Raw genomic sequence first — 22,288 nt, 5'->3', positions numbered from 1 at the left:
TGCATACATTTTTAGAATGTTTTCATACACACTGGAGTATAAAACTTAAGCTCTGGAAGCTCTTAAAAAAGCTAATTTATAATAAATTAAAATAATAGTAATTTAATAATATCAATAAAATGACACTGTATTAATAATGAACTGTATTAATAATGAAAATAATATTGAATTAAAAAAATAAATTAATATTGTGTTTATGACAGGTTTCATCAGTCTAATAATGTGAAGTTCTTTTTCCCTGGAATGAATGAATGCTTGCTACCCATGAAATGGGTACGTTACTCTTCCCCATCAATGTGACTCCTCATCTATGTGAAAAAACTTTTCAGATTTGAGAGGTTCATCTTGTCTTAGTGTCCATTTTGTCATTATTTTGTGTGCTGAAACAGACAGGAATTATGCAATAGTAAGTGGATATAATACCAGTGTAATTTGGAGAATGTTGACTAGTATCAGACTACTCACACTGCTTTAAGTGCCATTAGTCATCAGTTTATAAGAAAACCATTTTGTCTGATGAGAAACAAGGTAATCTGGGTTTGATTTTTAGACTTGCAGACTTCTGATTTCCTATGTGTCATTATGTAAGTCAGTCATTCTGGACTTTTATTTTTGTGACCATAATGTTTTTTCTCTGTCTCATTGGCATGCTGAAATTATAACTATTCTAGTCAAGCGTATAAAGTAATAAAGCCCTGTGCTGAATTTGAAGTGATGATCTATAAGTAATATATTTATTAATGTAAAGCACTAGGTAGTCCAATCATGTATGGGTATTACCTATGTTGTTATAAAGAGTTCAATTACAACAGGACTCTAATGTTATCCCCCATACCTCAAAAATAGTTGTATTACTTCAGTACTTACCTAATAGTCTCTCAAGTCAGCCAAAATTATAGCACAGGTGGTTGTATATTCTCGCACATTTCAGCAAAGCTATGTTTCATTAATATTCTGGAAAGAAACCCTAGAACTAATGGATTCCTTCCTTCTTTCTGCTCTTTTAAGTGCAATAAAATTGTTCTTTTCCATTTTTTCTCCATTAAATAACTTACATGAAGCAATTTCAGGCAGGCCTTGAAGTGCTTCCTAAATTAGATGAAAAAAAATATCCATTATTTTTTAAGTCAATAATTGTTCTGGTGTTTTTATGCACAGATCCAAAATAGTTTCTAATGGACATTTTAGGGTGGGAAGGATAATGGTGTTTTAGGGAGGTAAGACTGCTGGCCAAAGCAGGGTTAATTTATTAAAATAATTTTAAGTGTAGTTGTCTAAAGAGTGTAACTTCCCAAATTTTCTTTAGCTGGAAGTTTTTTTAACAGGTTCATTGCAAAACTAATCATGTCCACAATGCTATGGTATTTTTATTTTTAATAAGGAAGTTACGTTATCTGGGTTATGTTCCCAAAACCGAAGCCTTAATGACCTTTATTCTATATTTCTTTTCATAGATTATTGCGATAAGGAAACCCTCGTGTCGCGACCCACTGGCGTCTGGCTAATCCGATGGTATTCGTCGCCGCATTGTCCGTGATCAATAACTAATTATCAAAGTGGCATTTCTTTTCAAGAGCTCCTTGTTAAAAAATGGCTTTTGGCTGAGAGTGGAGGAAAAAGGTCGCCACTTTGACATCGTTGTGAGTCTTTCAAAATCCAGTGGGCCGTCCGATTGAATTACTGTCCCAAACTAATTGATATAAATTTGAACAGAAGAATGCTTGTTACTACAGAATGTCATAATGATATCCTTGGCAAGAGCATGTCAGTGGGAAAAAAAAAAAAAGACCAGCACTAGTCACAAAGCATTTAGACAAGTCGCAGCACAAGACTATTCACAAAATTAACAGGAACAAAATTGTACACCAATTTCTTCTTCCCAGCCAGTCTGATCAGACATTCAAGAAAGAAAAGCATTAACATTTTCTTTTGAACCTTATCCTTCACTTGAAAACAGACTTTTAAAAAATCTACTGTAAAAATATTTGCAATATACAAAGAACTGGAACTTGATGATAGTTGCAGAAGTCTCATTGACTCTACGGGGATCATGAGTGAGTATCCATTGGAATTCAGCTTTAGTGGTAAGGCAGAATTTGGCACCGAGTTTCCTTAAGAGAGGTTTCTAAGCAGACTTAAAAATTGTGCCTTTGAAATACGGTGACCTGCTCTAAAGAAAGTTGGACTCTATAAGCCATGCGGCTTTAAACGGGGAACCTCCCCGAACACTTTAGATACAGTAGGAGGAGTCATAAGAATGTGATGAGAATGGGGAAAAGATCTTGTACTATTCGTGCCTGAGATCTGATGTATGGTCTTGCATGTCATTTGGAGATTACCTGCTGTGGAAATCTTGGGCACCTGAATTTTCATTGCAAGGCAGCTGGGCTTGTGGAGGTTCCAGCTTTTTGTTTTTTAGATCTGACTGTCTTCTGCTCTATGTTCTACATTCAGTCCCTGAGATAGGAATTGCTAGGGAGTGCAGGAAAAGGTTACACTGTAAAGGGTATGGCACGCTCTGGAAAAGGAGGATTGTACAAGTCTTTTTGTGGAGTCATGCTAACTGGGGTTAAATCATGTCAGAAATTAATAAGCTGAATCTATCAGTTATCTGGTCAAAAAAGTTGTCAAGTAGTTTGGCAAAACGTGTCATTTTAGCCACGTTCAGTGTAAGTCTCATGATGGTTGAGGAAGAGAGAAGAAAAAGACATTTGTGCCTAATTGGAAACAGTGAGTTTATGTGCTTTTTAATCCCTGATCTTGAAAGGCTCCAGCTGGGATCTAGTAATGAATATCTTTCCTGAAAATTTACTGTTTTGCATTTCCTAATAATAAAGAGAAGGTGACTAATGAATTGACACAGGAACTCTCATCTCTGCAGTAGATTTGGAGGTTGTATTCAGACTGTATCGATCAGCAAACTGAATTTTTTAGTATCTGATGACTTGTCAGTAGCCTGTGTGAAACGAGTAGCCTCCTCACAAGCCTTATGGTCAAACTCCAGTGCCATCTCCGAGCAGTATTTCTGGCACAGATTCAGCATAGGGACTCAGGAACAAATTAATTGGAGGGACAAAACAAGTTTTACTGGTGGCAGTCCTCTTGTTTGACTGGGTTGTGGCAGATAACCATTTTGAAACCAGGTCAGTGTCATATAAATCAGATTTAATAGAAGTCTGACAGATTGTTGCTTGTGATGGATTTATTGTTTGGGTAATAAGACCATCAAGCCACATTTTCCTAGTATGTCAAAGCCACAGAACAAAGTGGGAAGCCACAAGGGTCTGGAGATTCAGTTTCACATGGTTCTGGTTACACAGGCGAAAGTCAACTTTTGCTGTTAAAGGATCTAAGGTAGTGAAGTTCGCTACATTCAGTTCCCATTCTGCCTTCCATATATGATTGTCCTGTTATGCTGGAGGCAGAAATGCCTTCTGATGGCAAATAGCTGAGCCATCTCTGACAGACTTACATCATCACAGAGTCGCGAGGGAACCCTCTTCTTGTCTTCCATGGATGCTTTAAAGACACTTTGTGAGGCATTCTTCTTTAGCAGACCAGAGAATTCAGTCTGAAAGCCTGTCGGGTGGGTCAACCAATGTCTAGGTCAACCAGTCTTGCCCCTTAATTATTCCCTCTGGCATTACATTCACAGGGTGATGGAAGCAGAGGCTAAATATATCCCTTCTCTATATATAGGCTCTCTATATATTTGGCATATATGAAAACACATCTATACTGTTATTATTGGAATGTACATTTGCATCATTGCATAAGCTGTAGGAGGAGTGTTAATGTGTGCTATAGCACTGAAAAAAGCCTCCTACATATTTGTGAACTAGTTTCAGGTCCAACAGAAATCACAACATTGTCAGGACAGACTTATAATGTCATTAAACATTTTAGAATTTATATCAGCTCCAACAGGTAAAAGTAATTGCTCTGAAAGAATGAAAATTTTGTTACTGATTTGACACTGCATGACTTCCTTACAAAAGTTAATGTAATACAAAAATCAATGTAGTCTGTACTAAGCAGATTTAAAATTGATTAGTTGATCTAAAAATCTGTTCTAAATAAGAAATCATAATTCGCTGGAGTATTTTTATTACGGTTCCACATAGAAATGCATATAGCATGAAGCTAATGTTTTGGAGAAAAGTTAAACCTTTCAACAGAATTTGCAAATGCTAAGCTGTAAATAACAATAATAATGGGTTAGTTATATAGTTGATACATTATATTATCACAGTTAAATGTAAATGTAGAGTCGTGCATCTAGGAACAGGAATGTAAATTACATTTATAAACTTGGAGAAAGGGGGACTTCTGAAAAAGACTCATGTTAGTCACAATGGAACACAAGAGTTAGTACAAGAAGGTGAGATTCCTTGGGTGTACAAGAAAGGGAACACTGAAAAAGAGTAAAGTTACTTAAAAACTAAACAAAAAAACATTTAAGAGCATTCTGAGAAAGAGAAATTATTTGAGATCTCAAAAATACTCTTCCTATTGAGAAACTTAGAGAGCTTACTATACTTGCCTGATAGAAGCTTAGAAGCTTACTCACTCGTGGTCTGCAAGACATTTCTAACGGCTAACAAAAGGCTTTTCCCATAGCTTAAAAGCCAGGATGATTAGAGCTAGTAGAAGTTAAACCAGAAAAATCTAGCCTTGAAATAAGGCATTTCTTTCATTTGTTCATTACTTACCACAATATTATTAAAGAGAGATGTAACAAAACATTCATAAAACATCTGAAATTTCCTTTATTCCTGTCTCCCATCTCGCTTACTAATGTCATTGGTAATGTCTTAGGTGGGTGACTGACATTCTTCTTTATTAATTTTGTAACCTTTTCTACAAAGTAAATACTTACCTGAATTTTAATTATGTAGTAAAACATGTAATTTTGAATCCACCTAATTGTCTCAAAGTAGTTAATACATAAATAGCTCCGAATACATCACACCTACTGCTTCCATTTAACACTTACTTCCTGTGTTTCTCTTTTTGCTCTTTCTAGCAGAGAACCAGAGCAAAGGGCCATATGTAGCTAGATCAAAGCAGGAGTCTGTCCAGAAAGGAGTTGTGACTCACGAGTTATAACTAATCCTTTGATTACCCTCAGATGGTACATTTTATTTCCTTTCTTGTATCTGGCCAGCTGTTGCTCCTACTGCTGATGCTGCTGGTGTTTTACTGCTTTTATTGGCACTGCTGATGTCTTTTGGTAGCCCTGTAGGAACTGAAGTAGGAATCCAGGAAAGTAGCTGTGCTCCACTCAGTGCATTTGTGGCTGCGTAGCTGAGGTGGGATTAACAGGAATGTCTCCTCTCTTCCACTCCACCACAACTCTTGAAGTTTTATTGTGACAGTTATCACTTTAATATCTGAATAGCTCCCAGGTCAGCCGATTGATGGGCAGGTTTCTTAGTGATGGTAGGTGTTGGTTCCTTTCTCTCCCTGCTTAGGGATCTGTGCTGGGAAGGATAGAGGGAAAGAGGTCAGCAGCCCTTCTCTTCATTAGCACTACAATGGAAAAGACTTCTCAGTACTTCTTCCAAATTCATGTTAATGTTTGTTTAAATTTTTTTACAATTAGTTTAGCTGTGTACATGTATACTACTTATTTGCAGCTGTAATTTTCCTTTCATTTGCAGTTCATTGCTGTAGTACTCTGAATAGTAAAACCTGGCTTCAGTTTATTATTTTCAACTTTAATACTGTGTTTGAAGGAAAAATTGGCAACAAAACAGGCCAAGAAAAATTATTTTAAATAGTTCTACATGTATACAGACACCCAGCTATAGCTGTCTCAGGGTCTAAAAATCTGTGATGAAAACTATTAAAGTTTCTAATATTATATGCACTCAAAAAAGAATAACACTATAACTAGCCATCTTTGTAAAACATGGAACAATAATCTTGTAGCTATTTCTGTACTAACACAGACACATGCAACTAGATAGGTTTTCCAGTTTTTTAGCAAACAGCAAATCAACTAAGAAAGCCCAGTTCAGTGAATTTACTTCATTTATGAACATTATTGATCCAGAACTTGTTTTTCCATCTAAGCCAAAGTGACAAAAACTTCTCCAAAGTGAAACAAGTTCAAGCACTCTCAGCCTGGTTCCCATTAAGCATTGTAAGAACATTGCAATTTGACATTTATCTGGCAGCGTTAAATGTGAAAGACCAGTGTAGCTAGTACACAGAGAATGGAAAGGCCTCTTCGGTACCACTGGGGATGCTTTTACCAGGTTAGGGTCAGGTGCGATGACAGCAGAGTGGAAGGAGGTAGTCTCACTTCACTGCAGACTTGAACTATATTTGACCTCCAGGGTACCAGTGACTGACTTGGAAATTGCAAGAATGCTGTATTGCCCTTTATAGAATTATAATTCCATGCCATTCAAAAAAAAAAAAAAAAAAAAAAAAAAGCAAGCTAATTAAGTATACCTTATCTGATGTAACCCTCATCCAAACAGAACCAGGGATCATCCTGTTGCCGTTCTTATAAAATGTAACTGTTGGAAACAATGGTGTTGGTGGCTGCAATTTGAATGTAGACCTTAAAGAATCATGATTCCAAACTTCTTGGTGCCCTTTCCCTATCAATCAAAAAGAATCGTATGAAATAATTATTAGGCTACATAATTATTTTACAAAATAGAAGGTGTTTTTGCTGTACATTTCCATTTTAGTACCAATCATTACTTCCCTGAATACTAATAACAACGTTAAGCATTAATAACATGTTTTAAGGTAAAGGGTCAATAGTCTAAGACCTATGAAAGAACTCTGAGCATTTGCAATGTAAAAGAAACCTTTCAAGGAAAAGTGTTAAATAATAAATGCATTTCTGGAGGAAATATTATATTGTGGTCCATTTGGAGAGAAATGACAGTTTATAGGACATCACTCGGCTGTCTCCATATAAAATACCTTTAATAATGCTATGGCTTTGCACTTAATACAGAGGTTCACAGAAAGCTTGCAGCTCTCTGCAGAGGTCAGTAAGTATATATAAGTAAAAATATACTCACTGAGGGGAAACTGAGGCACATGATTACTCAGTACACCAGTGAAAGGAAGGGGATCTGAACTGGTGACTCAGTCCTCTGACTGCAAGAAAATAGTGCCTTTATTTCCAACTAGTAATCCATCTTCTAATAGTTCTTTTAGAAGTATAATGTATATATATACAAGGAATGTTGAACTTGTTCCGAAAAGGTAAAAGTACTTGAAACTTTTGTTTCAACATGGTTTAAGCTGAACAATTTGAGGAATGTGGAGGGAAGAGTTAGAAATATTTGATATCAGTTTGAATTTCTTTTTTATGCTCGTATACACATTGACATTTTCAAGGACCAGAAGAACTTAGGCCTCAAGAAAGAGACAGCTCAGGTCTGAAATCTCCTTGCCCGACTGAAGTCAATGAACAGACTTTTCATCAAGCAATCATCTCCTCTCCATGGAATTATATAAATGCCCCAGTTCATTTCTTTTCGGGCTTACTCCAATTGTTTTTTAAGGAATAAATGGGGTATGACTAATTAGGGCCCAATAAGCTAATATTTTTCTCCTTTAACTTTTTCCCTCCTTACTCTGCAAATGTATTCCTCCAGCTAGAACAGTAACTACGGTAGGCTATCTCCTGCTTTTTTGAGAGCCTTTCCCACATGTAAGGTAGTTTAATTCTGCCCAGCAGGTCTGCAACATGATAAAGTAGCGCCTGCTTCTGGTGCAGGCACCTTTCTTCAGCTTTACATGCAGTTTGCTGACCCCATAAAAACTTCATGGGGAAAGGGCAAAGCACTGGGATAAAATCTGGATTAATTCAAACACTTCCTTGGTATGTGAATAGAAATAAGTGATTCTAAGATAAATTAATGGATTTAGTTGCTGCAAGATGTAAGTTTGGTGTCCCCTTGTTTCCATCGTTGAATACACATCCCTGAATTCAGTGTGTATATTCTCTATGCTATTGCAAGGCATCTCAAGGTAGGAACCAGCATACCGAGCAAGGGGACACCTAAACTAATAACTATGGAAACAGAGAAAGGGGTATGACTGAAATATTCTGAGAAGATGGAAATATCTGCAGCCACTTTGGATTCATAACCCTGCACCACCTCTTAAACCTAAGTACCCAAGGCTTATCTTACAAGCACTAGGAAGGATTTGCTCATATAAACATGCTGAAGGAAGAACCATGACTTCTTACTTACCAATCTGTGAATAGCTGCTGAGGAAATGGGTAATGTGAGGTCAGTTGTAGGGGGTCCAAGTGAGTCAGAGAGGTAATAGCAGAGCTGGTTGTCATCTGCAGGTCCAATACTTAGGACACTCCCTCCAGAAAGACAAAATGTCTTAAGTTTGAATTTCCACCTGAAAAACTGTTTCTCTAATGAAAACTTTATGTAAAATATGCCCTATCTAAATCTCATTGAAGTGGGCCAAAATCTGAGTTTCACAACTCTATTTCTTTTTAATGCCTAACCAGACAATTAAAACTTAGGTTTGCAGACCGCATGAAACCAATGTATACTCTTCCAGTGGAGCAAATTCTTTTCCCAGAACCCTCAACGGATGAGCAAGTTTCAAGTGAGATTGAGACTACTTAGGACTCTTTGTGGTTCAGGTTAGTCCTACAGGTCTGCTTATGTTTTCTTTGAGCACCACAACTCCCACATGAGTCAAATGCTATCCATCACCATTTGTCAGTGGGTTGCTAAAAATTACTCTCTTCCATAATTGGAGGGAGTGGAGTTGCTTTCTGGGAGGAAGCTCTAACAGCAAATACGACACAGAGTCTGAGTGAAGGGTTGCCTGTATCAAAGTTGTCCTGTGGTCTGCTGTCACTGAGTTTTTTCATGCATTCATTAGCAGAACTTATCAAATAGTGTTAGTAAGACAATAAAGCTTGTGCCTACTGTTCTGGTCGCTAACAACAATTATTTTATAATGCTATAGAGTACATATCTGACTGTTAAAGAGTTAAAGAAAAAAATGAATCCTGTAAAAAATCAGGCCATTGTATAATGCCTTCTCATTGCTATAATGATATCAGTTGCAACAAGTCCAATGGCTGACCTCATTACAAGGGTTTAATTGCATTGTTACACAGTTTCACTTCTTCTCTCTGGCCTCTTTCTCTTTATGACAGCTTTAGAAAGGAATTTCAGCTTGAGGTCAAAGGAAATTAATTACTGCTTTCTTAATCTGTGCTCATCTACATTTAGAAAACTTGGGGCTTTTCACTAACATATTTGTGTCTCATTTCTGTGTAGACCCAAACTTATAAGACTTTTTTCCTTTGTGAAAGTGCATAAATAGCCTTTTTCATATCAGAGGCCAGATTTTTTTCATGTCATTTACAGTTGTGCACAGATGGACTGATGCCAATGGAACCATGGAATGTCTCTGGATATACATTCACTGCGACTGAGGTAAGGCAATGGCAATGTAACTTTAATTCAGACCAAAGATTCCAGAGAGATTCCAGGTATAAAAAAACCACAAGAGCAACAAAAACAACCCAACAACAAAAGAGCACAACCAAACAAGAAATTATACTTAGGATAAAAGTCAGAAACAGGACCTTCAAAATTAACTGTAGCTACTTCTGTAGAGAGAAGGATGAAAAAAATATGTCTCTATGACGCTGTTTTTTGCCTGCCACCTACCTCCTGTTTTTACTAAATATATCATTGGTTAGTTAAGGAATATCCAGCTTATGCTTCAAAGAACTTGCAGTCCAACTAGCACATGACCCAGTGTGCTGGCATCAAAACAGTGAGGAAGGGGACAAAGATAGGGACACCATAACAATAGTCCTTGGTTGAAAAGCAAAAGCATGTGCAAAACATGGTTAAATGCTGTTGTAGCATGAAATGTAAAAATAAAAACTTCTCACAAATTAGGGCCCCAATCCTGTAATTAGGTCATTTGAATTGATCCTTGCCTCTTCCATGAACTCTGACTGGTTTTGAGAACAACCAAACTTCTTCCAAAGAAGAAAACAGTTTTGTTAAGTCACTTCTTGAGGGAGATGCTTTGGAAGCGAAATTAGAATGAGACATGTCTCTGGGATGATTTGACATAATAACTGTGAAAGGGTATGCCATGCACCAAGGATAATCTGCACAAGTAGTATCACAATACAAACATGATCTAGTAGTTTAAATCTATGAGAAATTGTTACGTACTATGCATATGTAAAACTACATATAAAAAGACAAATATATTTTTCTGCAGAACATAAATAATTCTTACATGTACTTTGTGATTCTGATTAACTGTCATGGAAATGTTGACAAAGATGAAAAACTGGTAAGTTTTGAGTCCTTTGACACAGAACATTGAAAGTTTCACAAACCTATTTTCTATCTTCTGATTAGCTTTGCCACCCACTCAAATCCCCACTACCAGAACTGTGTGCTCTTATTAGTTTATTAGTTGCTGCCTCATTCTCCTCTTGCAAGCAGTAAGATTGACAATAACAAAACTGCAGCTTCAAAGCAAAGGCAGATCATTGACTATTTTGCCCTTCATCTGTCTTGACTGAAATTTAACTCAGTTTATAACACCTGCAGAAGGAGCAAGGTTTCATGTAAGTCACTGGTAAGCCCTAATATGAGACCTACTTGCATTAGAGTTTCATTCTCATGGTTACCCAGTTTGTAAAGCAAACCATGTAGAGCTTGTGATGTTGCCACGAAGCTTTATGGGGTAAAAGATGAAAGTTTCAAGGTGACCATCCACAGCCATGTGTATGATTGTCTTATCCACACTGCTGGTTGGAGCAGCGTGACAAGAGCCACAACATGTTGGGGGATAGTGTGAGTCTGAACTTACTCATAGTACTCTAGACCTTCCTCCAGGCCCACGCCTGATTTCAGGCTCTGGTTTAAATGTTGTGCTTATAAGGAAAGCTTGGACTTAAGCATGAGTTCTGGCCCAGAAGAAACAATCAGTGTGTAACCACAAAGTTCACCAATATGTAATAGCTAAGCCAAAAAGAGGTCCTGAACAAGCCTAAACTTTTGACACTGTCTACAGCCATAAATATGTGTTATACTACAGATACATGTATCTGAACTGAATTAACTCCGAGTATCTTGGATAACAATAATAGGGAGGTAACACCCACCTGAACTTCAGTATGCAATAGCTGCTCAGGTGAATATCCAAAGTTGCATGGGCTTGAACTCAGTCTTTCCTAAAGCAGCTATTGAGAATACACTGGTACTAACACTTAAGGAACTTAGACCAAAGGTAGCTCTAATCATGCTCTAATCATAGTTTTAATTTTCTAAGAGACCTCTCCTTGGAGGCATGGACTGAGCTGCTAAATAGCAGTATTTTATGAATTGTCTCCTTGGGACCAAGAGTTTTGGTGCATTGATTGCCCAAGATGAATCATAGAATTGTTTAGGTTGGAAAAGACCTGTAAGATTATTGAATGCAACTGTGAACCTAGCACTGCCAAGCCCACCACTAAACCATATCCCCAAGCATCACTTCTACATGTCTTTTAAATACTTCCAGGTCTGGTCACTCAACCACTTCCCTGGGAACACTGTTCCAATGCTTGACAGCTATTTTGGTGAAGAAATTTTCCTAATATCCAATCTAAACCTCTCTTGGCACAACTTAAGACCATTTCCTCTTGTCCTATCGCTTGTTACTTGGGAGAAGAGATGGACACCCACCCTGTTACAACTTTTCAGGTAGCTGCAGAAAGCAGTAAGATCTCAATTCCCTGGATGCTCCTGGCCCTTCTTGTAGATGGGTATCACATTTTCTAACTTCCAGTCAACTGGGACCTCCCTGGTTAGCCATGGCTGCTGATAAGTGATGGAAAGCTGGAAAGCAGCTTGGTAAGCACTTGTATCAGCTCCCTCGGTACCCTGGCGTGGATCCCACCTGGCCCCATAGACTTGTGCGTGTCTAAGTGGTGTAGCAGGTCACTGACCATTTCCCTTTGGATTTATGGGGGCTTCATTCTGTTCCCCGTCCCTGCCTTCCAGCTCAGGGGGCTGAGGACACAGAGAACAACTGGTCTTACTATGAAAGACTGAGGCAAAGAGGACATGAATACCTCAGCCTTTTCCTCACCCTTTCTCACTATGTTTCCCCCTACATCCAATAAAGGATGGAGATTCTCCTTAGCCCTCTTTTTGTTGCTAATGTATTTATAGAAACATTTTTTTATTGTCTTTTGGCAGTAGCCAAATTAAGTTCTAGTTGGGCTTTGGCCCTTCTAATTTTCTCCCTGCCTAACCTCATGGCATCCTTGTATGTCACATTGAGGTGTGAAAGGATTAAGTTGAAAGGCCTAGTTAACACAGACATGGCACTGGTGACAGAATTAAGTGCTAATGATATATAACAAAATGCTATTACATGAAATAGGATCTTTTTCACCCAGTTTTTCGATTTTGTCTGATAGGACTAGTAGAACAAAATGAAAAACTATTCATCAATCAGAGGTCTGGCTAGGTCAGACACTTTGGTCAAGCAATGTGAGTAATTCCACCTACCTGCACTATAATTTATTGCAAAATTAATACCGTAACATGCAAAGCCATTGTTGGATAAAAGTAACGTTTAACCCCAGGAAAAAAAGCAAAATTTCTTTCTTTCTTTCTTTCTTTCTTTCTTTCTTTCTTTCTTTCTTTCTTTCTTTCTTTCTTTCTTTCTTTCTTTCTTTCTTTCTTTCTTTCTTTCTTTCTTTCTTTCTTTCTTTCTTTCTTTCTTTCTTTCTTTCTTTCTTTCTTTCTTTCTTTCTTTCTTTCTTTCTTTCTTTCTTTCTTTCTTTCTTTCTTTCTTTCTCCCTTTCTTTCTTTCTTTCTTTCTTTCTTTCTTTCTTTCTTTCTTTCTTTCTTTCTTTCTTTCTTTCTTTCTTTCTCCCTTTCCCTCTTTCTTTCTCTTTTTTATTTTCTTTCTCTCTTTCTCTCCTTTTCTCTTTCTCTCTTTCTTTCTTTTCTTTCTTTCTTTCTCTCTTTCTTTTTCTTTCTTTCTTTTTCTTTTCTTTCTCTCTCTCCTTTTCTCTTTCTCTCTTTCTTTTCTTTCTTTCTTTCTCTCTTTCTTTTTCTTTTTTCTCTTTCTTTCTTCCTTTCTTCCTTTCTTTCTCTCTCTCTTTCTCTCTTTTTTATTTACTTATTTATTTTTTTTGCTAACCTGACAAGATTAAACCTTTTTTTAATGAGAGGGGCTTTAAGTATGATTCAAATCTAATGATTGAAAAAAGGACCTTGAGCAGGGTTTGATAGACTTCCTCAATCATTGACTAAACCAAGATATATTAAAAAAGGGGACAAAAGAATGCAAGGTATTCTTTTTGTTAAAGTTTGCCTGCTTCGTTACAAAGGAATGAGATCAAGTCTTAGTGGGAAGTACAAGCTTTGATACGAGAGTTTTCAGGACAGTTTATTCTTAACCAGATTAAAATACAATAATTCACCAATTCACAGTCTTAATTGCACTGTTATGAGCTAGGGGGATTAATGGCATATTCTTATTTTTAAAATTTTTAAGATTATAGTTTGTTATAAAACAGGTCACTTATGTCTGATATTTGACTGGCCTTGATTGCTTCTGAAAATGAAATTGTTACATTAGCTGTGAAGTAATTTGTAGTTTCTAAAGGTGTTCTAAGGTTTTCATTATCATACACACCTACAGAAGGACCAGACACTGAGTAGGAACTTTCAAAAATACTCAGTGTGTCCAGAATTCATAGCAACCCTCGCAAAAATCTCTTGTGAGCCTTTTTATATTCATTCTCCAGCGGGGGAAACCGAGGCCTGCAAAAAGGGTCTTTCCTTTCCTAGAGACTTGTTGATATTCTTCCAGAAGCACCTTTTGTTTATTCCTTCCAACACAGTGTCCTGGTGTGTGGCATATTCTGCCATGCAATGTGAAGAGGAGCAAAATCCTGTAAAACCCTAGGAGCGAGAAACGGTAAAAGCATCTCTCACGTATCCATTGCTCTTTCTCTTGGTATGCCTCATGCATAGTTTAAAGGATGTTGAAACAGATGAGGTTATTTATCTGCTCTCTATTCCAACACTTCATTCCTCCATTGTTTTTTCATATATATAGTGAAACTGATACCAGCAGTTGAAGGTAGGGTAACAGGAGGAGGTAGAGTCGTTTGTTGCAGAGGATTTACCCACATTGTGTACTGTTTCTTTGGGATTGCCTGAATGAGAATAGATTTAGGAGATGGATACCCTGAGTAGAACGAATCTAAATAGGAAGCAAAGGAATAAGGAGCAATTGCTGTAACTATGAAGCAGCTCCAGATGTGCTGTTACACATCTAGGATTTCAGAATTTTTTCCTTATGGGTCTGTTTACTCTATAAGGTATTCAGACACTATGGTAAAATATAACACTTTGGTTTTGTCATTTATGTAAACAGATTTTAGGGGAAAAAGAGGTACACTTAAGACCAGGAGCTAAATCAGGAGTGTTGTTATAACTGCCAGTTAACTTTCCAGCATGAAAGGCAACAAATACAGATAACAACAAGGAACTAATCAATTTGGAAATAATTTGATAGTTTTCCATTTCAATGCAGGTGAGCCAACCATAAACAGTAATGATGTGGTTTATATTTAGAAAAAATATCTTAATAAAAAAAATTATAAAATGGAAAAAATACTGCAAAGATATTGTCATTGAGAAGTCTTTCTTTCAGAGTCAGGGGTTGCAGACTGCAATATCTGGTGACCTGCATAAACTTGTATAGCAGCTAGTGTAGTGTTGTGATTCTGTTACCCAGAATTCACATCTTACCTGCTGGGAACTTCCAAGAAATGATGTTACAGTACAAGAAATTCAGCTTTCCTTTTTGTTGTGGCTTTTCTAGAAATATTATGGTGGGGATCTTCAGGCATACACAATCTCCACCTGTGTATGTGTATACATGGAATTGCACCTGAAATTTGGTAGCTGCAAACACCTGCAGAACTAAGAACAGTCTTCATTTTATTTAACAAAGCCTTTGTATCAGCTAGCACCCACATGATGGCTGCAGTTAAAGTTTGCTGCCACAAGGCTCATCTGGAACTATTTAAGAGGACATGAGCACAAGACTTTGAATTGCATTCCTGAACTTTGTAGAGTCTGGTCAGAACTTTCAGCAACCGTATCTCAATAACCTCTCATGGTTATTGCATTTCAGTGATTTACAGGGCACATGCAAATCTCGCCAATTTTTCTTGGTGTAGTATTGTGGTGTGGATCTTTCCCGTTTTTGTCAGGATAGTATTGTGGTGCGGATGTCACCAGTTTCTGTCAGTGTAGTAGTGTGATGCAGGTTTTTCATGCCGTCGCACAGCAGAACACCGACTGAAAATCTCCCCCAGCTTTCCTGGGGTAGTTTAGCAAAGATGTAAAATACACCCTGTGCTGCCCTCAGCAGGCAGGTAAAAGTACAGGTGTCGAAACCACCTCTGGGATGTGCCATGCTGAGTGCCTTCACAGTGCTTAAAAGGACCTTAACTTTGGTCTTTTGCAAGAACCTTCACCCATGTGGTCCCCATCGCAGAGTAAGCTTTCTGCTCTTAGGTAATGCCTATTTCATCTGCTGTAAAGACACACAAGAAAAAAGGGCTGGCATTAGCCACATATCCATAAAAGCCTAGCAACCAAGAGTATTATCTTTATTCAGAAGTATAGCACTTTTAAGGTTCAGAAACATATATAAAAATTGGGTTCTGAAATGGTCATTTTTCCCCTCTGCTATGCCATTATAGCGATCAGCCAAGCTTCTGCAAGGTAAATACTTTTGGAAAATAAGTGGAAATTTGCTGCAAATCAGTCCCTTTTGTGCATGGCCACAGGAGCATGTTGAAATGTTTGGACACTAATACCCATTCATTTTCTCGGCTCCATAAATAAAAGCCGCCAGCTATGTGGCGGCCGTGAAATGGTATTCTTCAGGACCCAGCAGGAAGCCCCATCCTTATTACCACTGCAGGGGGCAGGACAGGCCCAAAATAGCAAGACAACTAAATCAAGACATTTTCAATGTCTAACAAAATGACTGTGGTTTAGAAAGAAGCAAAAGGTTGGAAAAAAATTGGACAGCTTTTATACTTACCGTAATACTTTTGTTAAAAGAGTTCAGGTAAGAAAATAAGATCTTAAAAAAAAAAAAAGCATAAGCATATTTCTGAATATCATTTAAAATATGTAAAGATCTTATGGAATCATAAACAGAGCACACCGCTATCTGAAAGGACATCCTGTTCAAGTCATATTTTCCAAATGGTAGCCCATGGTTCATAGTAAATAATGTCTTCTGACAGTGTTGCGTTTCTTCATTTTTGATGGAACCAAAAGATTTCAAAAGAGACACTGGAGATTTCTCAGTGAAATTCAGAATATTTTTTGGTCCACAAAAAATAAGAAAATTTATAAGGATAATACGTTTTGAAAGAAAGCCTTGATTTTCCTACAGGTTTATTTAATTTTTATGGGCTTCGTACACCAGGCAATATGACCCTAGATTTTGGCATAACAACATACTGAAGGGCTTCAGTCAACATAAAACCTGTGTTAATGCAACGTGCTGTTTTACATAGCTGAACCGTGCTTATCTGGGAATAGATTAAAGTAGTTTTAAAAACTGAGCTTCAGGTAAATGGATTATTTTAAATGTACAAAGAACAATTCAGGGGATACCACCTTGCTTAAGATAATAAAAGATTAGACTGATGAGGTTTTAATGAATTCGCAGTTCATTGCTGTACTCCAAAAGCCAGTGTGTCATTCTCTACAGCTACACCATTAAAATCTATATCTGGGGAGATCTTAATTTTATTTTACTTCTATTCACTTGTGATTATGATTATAAATTTGCTTAAAGAAAACTGAAGTAAGGATATGTTTTGCACATTAATATTTCAGAGGCATAAATGTGTGTCTATACCTACAAATATATACATACACATTTTGGGGAATGAAAACATTTACTCAGAATGTCTCATTATAGAAAGGAATATTCAGCTTCAGTTTCAAACGAAAATAACTATTGTACCTGAACTTAAGTTTACTTGCACTGCTAAAGTGAAATTGCTAAGGTACAAAACATCGGAGAAAAATGAATTTAGTGTATTACTAAATTTGTATTGTCTTGTGGACTAAACAAGGGCTTTTGACAAAAAAATAAAGTCAGAAAATAAAAAGGGGGAATGGCAGTGCTAGTTTGGTATTGCCTTCACCTCCGTGTTGGCTTGGGACTTGAGACTGCCATCAGGCTTGAACTCCCTGGCCATTCAAACTTTTTTGATGTTGGCTATCCTCCTAGCTGCACTCTGGAGTAAGCCAGGGTGTCCAGGGAAATTTGTACGTGTGATAGAAGTGGCTCACATTCAAGCTCTTTCCTTATGGACAGAAGAGAGAGAACTGGTTGGCTCTGTTTGGCTCAATAAACTCAAGTCAAAGAGTAAGGCAACACAACCGTGCTCCTTACAACCAAACACACTGCGCGGTCATGTGCAAAGGATTCAGACAAACCTATCCTTATGCTTGGACATACACACATACGTACTGAGGTAGCTTATGAAGTCAGAACTCTGTTATAAATAAGGACCCCCAAAATTATAAAAGATTAAGCCTAATTGTTGGTTTTCTTTTCTGCAGGAAGAAATGTTAATGGGACAATTTGGATTGTATCCAGTAAAGACACAAGGAGGTTCCAAAGGTGTCATTAGGTCTGTGAAACCCATTGTAGCCTGCCTCCGTCCTATAAAGATCTCTACATCATTTTGTTTCCCCTCCTGCCTGTGCAGCACAGGTTTTACAGAAGGGGCAAGTCGTGCATCCAGACTGGTGGTAACCATAAACCTAATCCTCATGCATACGAGCACAGGCAGCCTTCCGCTTCCCATTACACGAGTAACTTAAGATACACCTTTGGGGCACTGACACTGACCCAGATACATAAGGCTGCTTGCTGCCCAGCTGTACAGCTCACCTTCCTGACCTCTTAGTTTAAAAAAGCAAAGGATCAACCAGTCTACAAAAGAAAGTGTAGCAAAGGATACATTGGTGTCAGGACTATCATTATCATAATTGACACTACTGAAGTAATTCAGACATTAAGCCTGTAATCTGTGCTGCTGTTTGTATCTGCTTCATTTAAAGTTACAAGGCCAAAATTCATTGAAACCAGTGGAGATTCACCCCCTTACTCATTTACATTCGGCCCCGCTGAGCACATGAAAAAAATCTGGCCAAAGTCTTTGAAGGATAGTATTTGCAATATGACTTCCAAAATAATTAATCCTGGAAGTAGGATTTAGCAAACTTATGTTTGATACGTGAAAGGAATAATACCTGAAACATCTTTCTTGTGCTCAGCCTTTTATGACTCAGGCTTTAATGATTGCAATAAACATTAGCTTACCTAATAAAAACTCTAGTATTTCAGAGCTGGCGCACAGTATGTTAACTGCATCTGGTGTCAACTGGAGCTAATTAATATTTTTATAGGTGTCTTCTATCCACTGCAGTTTAAATGGGAATATTGTGGGGTGCTTACATCAAAGCTGGAGGCAATTGAGAGCCACCGCTTGCTTTCCAGGCTGAAGTGATAGCAAGTAGACCAATTTTTATAGGATTGTAAAAGCTAAATGTGGCTATGGTTCATGCAGAGAAGCACTTTCCCCTGTAGCTCTCACAATTCAGTGCTAATGCTCTTGGCTTGTTTGCTGCGAGGTAGCTGGAGAGAGACGGAGGGACGATGGACAGATAAACTGGCAAATAGCTACGCCGAAACTTAAGACAAAGCACACAGTGACCCAGACAAACCACGCTTTCCCCCCCTCCTCCTTCTAAAGGCTTTAAAAATGTGCTCTATCAAGCATTTACTTGTGGCGCAGATAAGATTTATCTAACAAGACTGGGCTAAAATTAAAAAGAAAGATGAAATAGCACAAGTGGTGCTAATATGTGTTTTGAAGCGTACCAATCGGTCTAGTGCAATGTCACAGCCCTGGGCTACATTTGCAAGTGGTCGAGCATCTCCTTTTTAAAAGGTTAACCTACAAAGAGCACACAAGCCCCTCTCTATGAATATGGGCAAACACCCAGGGAGCTCCACAACAATAAGAAAATAATGACATCAACCTGACCATGCTTAAGTACATAACATGCTGAAGGTTCACGGTTGTGTGGCCTGGAACAATAAAGGAAAAATAAAGAAGCCTGCTTGGTAGGCCCCAGCTGTTATTAGCCATGCTGTGAGATCAAGGGAAGGTATGATATGGGCTGCCATTTCAATTGAGACCAGGTTAATCTCTCAATTTGTGGAAAAGAAAAACTGAAAAAAAAAAAAAAGGAGGGAGGGAGGGAGAGAAAGCAGTCTTCACAGTGCTACATATGGGACAAATAACAATATCCCTATTTACATAATCTGTCTTTAACCCTTTCCTAATAGAAACTTAATTTCCTAAGAGTCACAAACTGCGGATTTAATTTTCCTGCCCACCGAAATGAAATATCAAACCTCCTTTAGCTGTTTCTCACTGGTGCTGCCATCATTTGTGACTGACATCAGATGCTGCCAGTGTTTACCTGGGAGGGACCGCTGGCTGCTGCTGGGGGGTCAGAAATGGGTGTAAGGACCTATGGGTGCCACTGTGTTTCTGTCACTAATCTGTTTCCAGCACTGGGTAAATAATTTAAAATTTGTGCCATCATTTGCAGACATGAAATATGGTAAATAATACCAAGCACTTTCGCCAATACTCTCCATTAATATATTGCATTTCTAGAGCGAAGCACTTTGTGGGTGAAAAACAGTCCTGTTTTGTGTGACAGTATTGTGTGGAGGTGATGTGGTGACTTGATCTCTTAGCTAGTTTTGATGTGTAAGAACCTGATGAGAGCAGTGAGGGAAGTCCAGGCTCCCCCGAGGTTGCCCACAAGCATCCCTGGGGCTCCAGGTCGAGGCAGGATTTCCAGCAGGACTGTTGGGGAAAGCTGCTTTCCTGCAGACTTGTAAAACTGAAATGGTATCTCTTAAAGGGTATAATTTATGAAATAATAGCCTAGAGGTACTGCATTGTATTATACCTGTTTTATTGGAGTTTATTATGTGTGAGCCAGTATGTGTGTTTGGCCTGTGAGGCTCCCTTAGGGAGGTGTTTAACTTCTGACTGCTGTCCTCTGCGTCAGCTCTCTGGACTGAGGGGAGATCATTCCTTCCCCAGGAGCATCTGGGCATGATCACAGAAGATGAGGCATGGGAAAAGGGACCCTTCAGCAAGGGCTAAGGCTGAGATGCTGCTGAGGATGGGGAGTAGACAGGACTTTGAGGCAGTGAAAGCACAGTGCTTCATAAGGAGCCGGGGGACTGCATGCAAGTTGTCAGAATTTAGAAAGTCACTGAGCTGCTGATCTGAGAGCAAGCCTGAGAGAAAGGACCCACCTTGTAAGGACACAGGAGGCAGGGAGAGAATTTTGCCAAGTTTTTCATTCCTTTTTCTGTGTTCCTTATTTTTTCTGAGGTTTCTTTCATTTGAAGAAGTTCATCGTTCTTGTGTCTGGTTTAAGAAAAACTGTGGTGTTTACAGATAGTGCTGGGTTCTTGATGTGCTCCCTTTAAAGAAAAGATGCAGGCAGAGTCATCTCAAAGTTCTGCTGACTCAGTGTCACAAGTACTAAGACTGATTAAAAATGAGTGCTTTATTTTCCAGTTACCATGATGATTTGAATGAGTTAAAGTTATCTGTATGAAGCTGAACCAGGGGAGTCAAGGAGGAAGGCTGTGGGAAGATGGAAAACATCACTAAAAACCCAGGTGGGTGGAAGAGCCACTACACAATGACTCCTCACTGAGTTACTCCTGTATCCTTTACTATCAACAAAAGATTGATCCAACAGTAGCAGGTGTATTTATTATTTTATTCTAACTGTAGGCTTTTCTCTCAGCAGCACTCATGCCTCAGGTTCTTAAGACTTTACATTATAGCATTGTTAGTTCGTGACTTAGACTTTTAAATATTTTAACAAAATATTTTCCCTCTACATCCAGATTACACTAATTTTGTTTAAAAGTTGAAATAAAATGGTGCTTAGAGAATAAGGCTAAGACAAAAGTTTCATTTTATTGACATGTAGAACGTCCTTTAGCCATATTATTGTAGAAGATTTCACCATGAGCAAGATCATGATCTTATGCAGAAAGTACTATGTGATTGGTACTCTAAAACTATCATGCATCCTTCACAGGCGAAGGGAAATGCCACCCACAAATCTGACACTATGTAAAACCCACGCCATTAGTTTTTTTTTGCATCTACATGCATGCCCTGTGTGTATATATATGTACTGAATAGGGATGTATATATATATATACTAAATAGGGATGTATATATATACTAAATAGGGATATGTTGCAGTAGTTGCTAGAGATGCTTGTAAGTAAAATGTAAATATAAAAGAACGACTAACAGATTCTGAGAAAATCTTCAAGTTCATACCTATTTATTCACTTCTGTTCTATAAATGAACTTCAGAAATTTGTTTCAGAAAGGAAATACCTTGTACTCTAGCAGAGTGTTTGCTTAGGAGTGGCGATGGAGGAAGCTCTAATCCTAGAACTGATTCTGCAAATTAACTTGCCAACAGAAATGTTGAACGAGGAAGGAATATCAAAATTGGTGCCTGTGGGATACCTGGGCAGGGTTAGTTTTATGTTCTTAGTGTAACCATCATGCCTGGATTGTTTCTATTTTGAAGACTATGTCTTTTGAGAAAATCCTGTTGGTAATATGAAGTAAAAATTATTGTGGAGAAGGTACTATACTGATAGACCTGTAAAGTTCTTTGCACTTTCTAGCTGTAATAATATATATTTTTATTAACGGTCTTCTGTTACAAAGTGGAGCTGGGCAGCGTTTGCTTGAAACATTAATGGTAGCCAGCTCCTCTGCATGAAATCTTTTGGTGGAGAATCTTCAGCATATTCATTTTGCCTGAGATCAGGGACTATATTAGAACCTAAAAATCTTTGTACTATATTCATAGAGGATTTCCCCTTTGTGTATTTTTTCTTCTGCATTAACTGTTTTTGTGATTAAATACAAAAGTATAAAGGACTTGAAAGCAGCTGTTTTGTCCAATTTCTTTTTCAGTATTAGATTAATTAATTAAAAGCATATTCCTGAAACTGTGAGGCCAGGGTGGTCAAACATTAGACTAGTTAAAAACAAAATCCTTTCCTTAGGTTCCTGACTACTCCTTTTTCAGGACTATTC

General features: G+C 37.9%; 1 long non-coding RNA gene across 1 annotated transcript; it reads left to right on the top strand.

Annotated features, from left to right (window-relative positions):
- The first annotated feature begins 203 nt into the window (after positions 1-203).
- On the top strand, positions 204-21,316 carry LOC121092090. The gene is made up of 5 exons (XR_005829183.1): positions 204-273; positions 1,455-2,054; positions 9,387-9,455; positions 17,667-17,737; positions 20,726-21,316. It is a non-coding gene; the product is annotated as an uncharacterized LOC121092090 (long non-coding RNA).
- Positions 21,317-22,288: the final 972 nt, after the last annotated feature.

Source organism: Falco naumanni, chromosome 7, assembly GCF_017639655.2.
Source record: "Falco naumanni isolate bFalNau1 chromosome 7, bFalNau1.pat, whole genome shotgun sequence".
Lineage (NCBI taxonomy): Eukaryota > Metazoa > Chordata > Aves > Falconiformes > Falconidae > Falco > Falco naumanni.
This window is presented reverse-complemented; position numbering and strand designations above follow the sequence as displayed.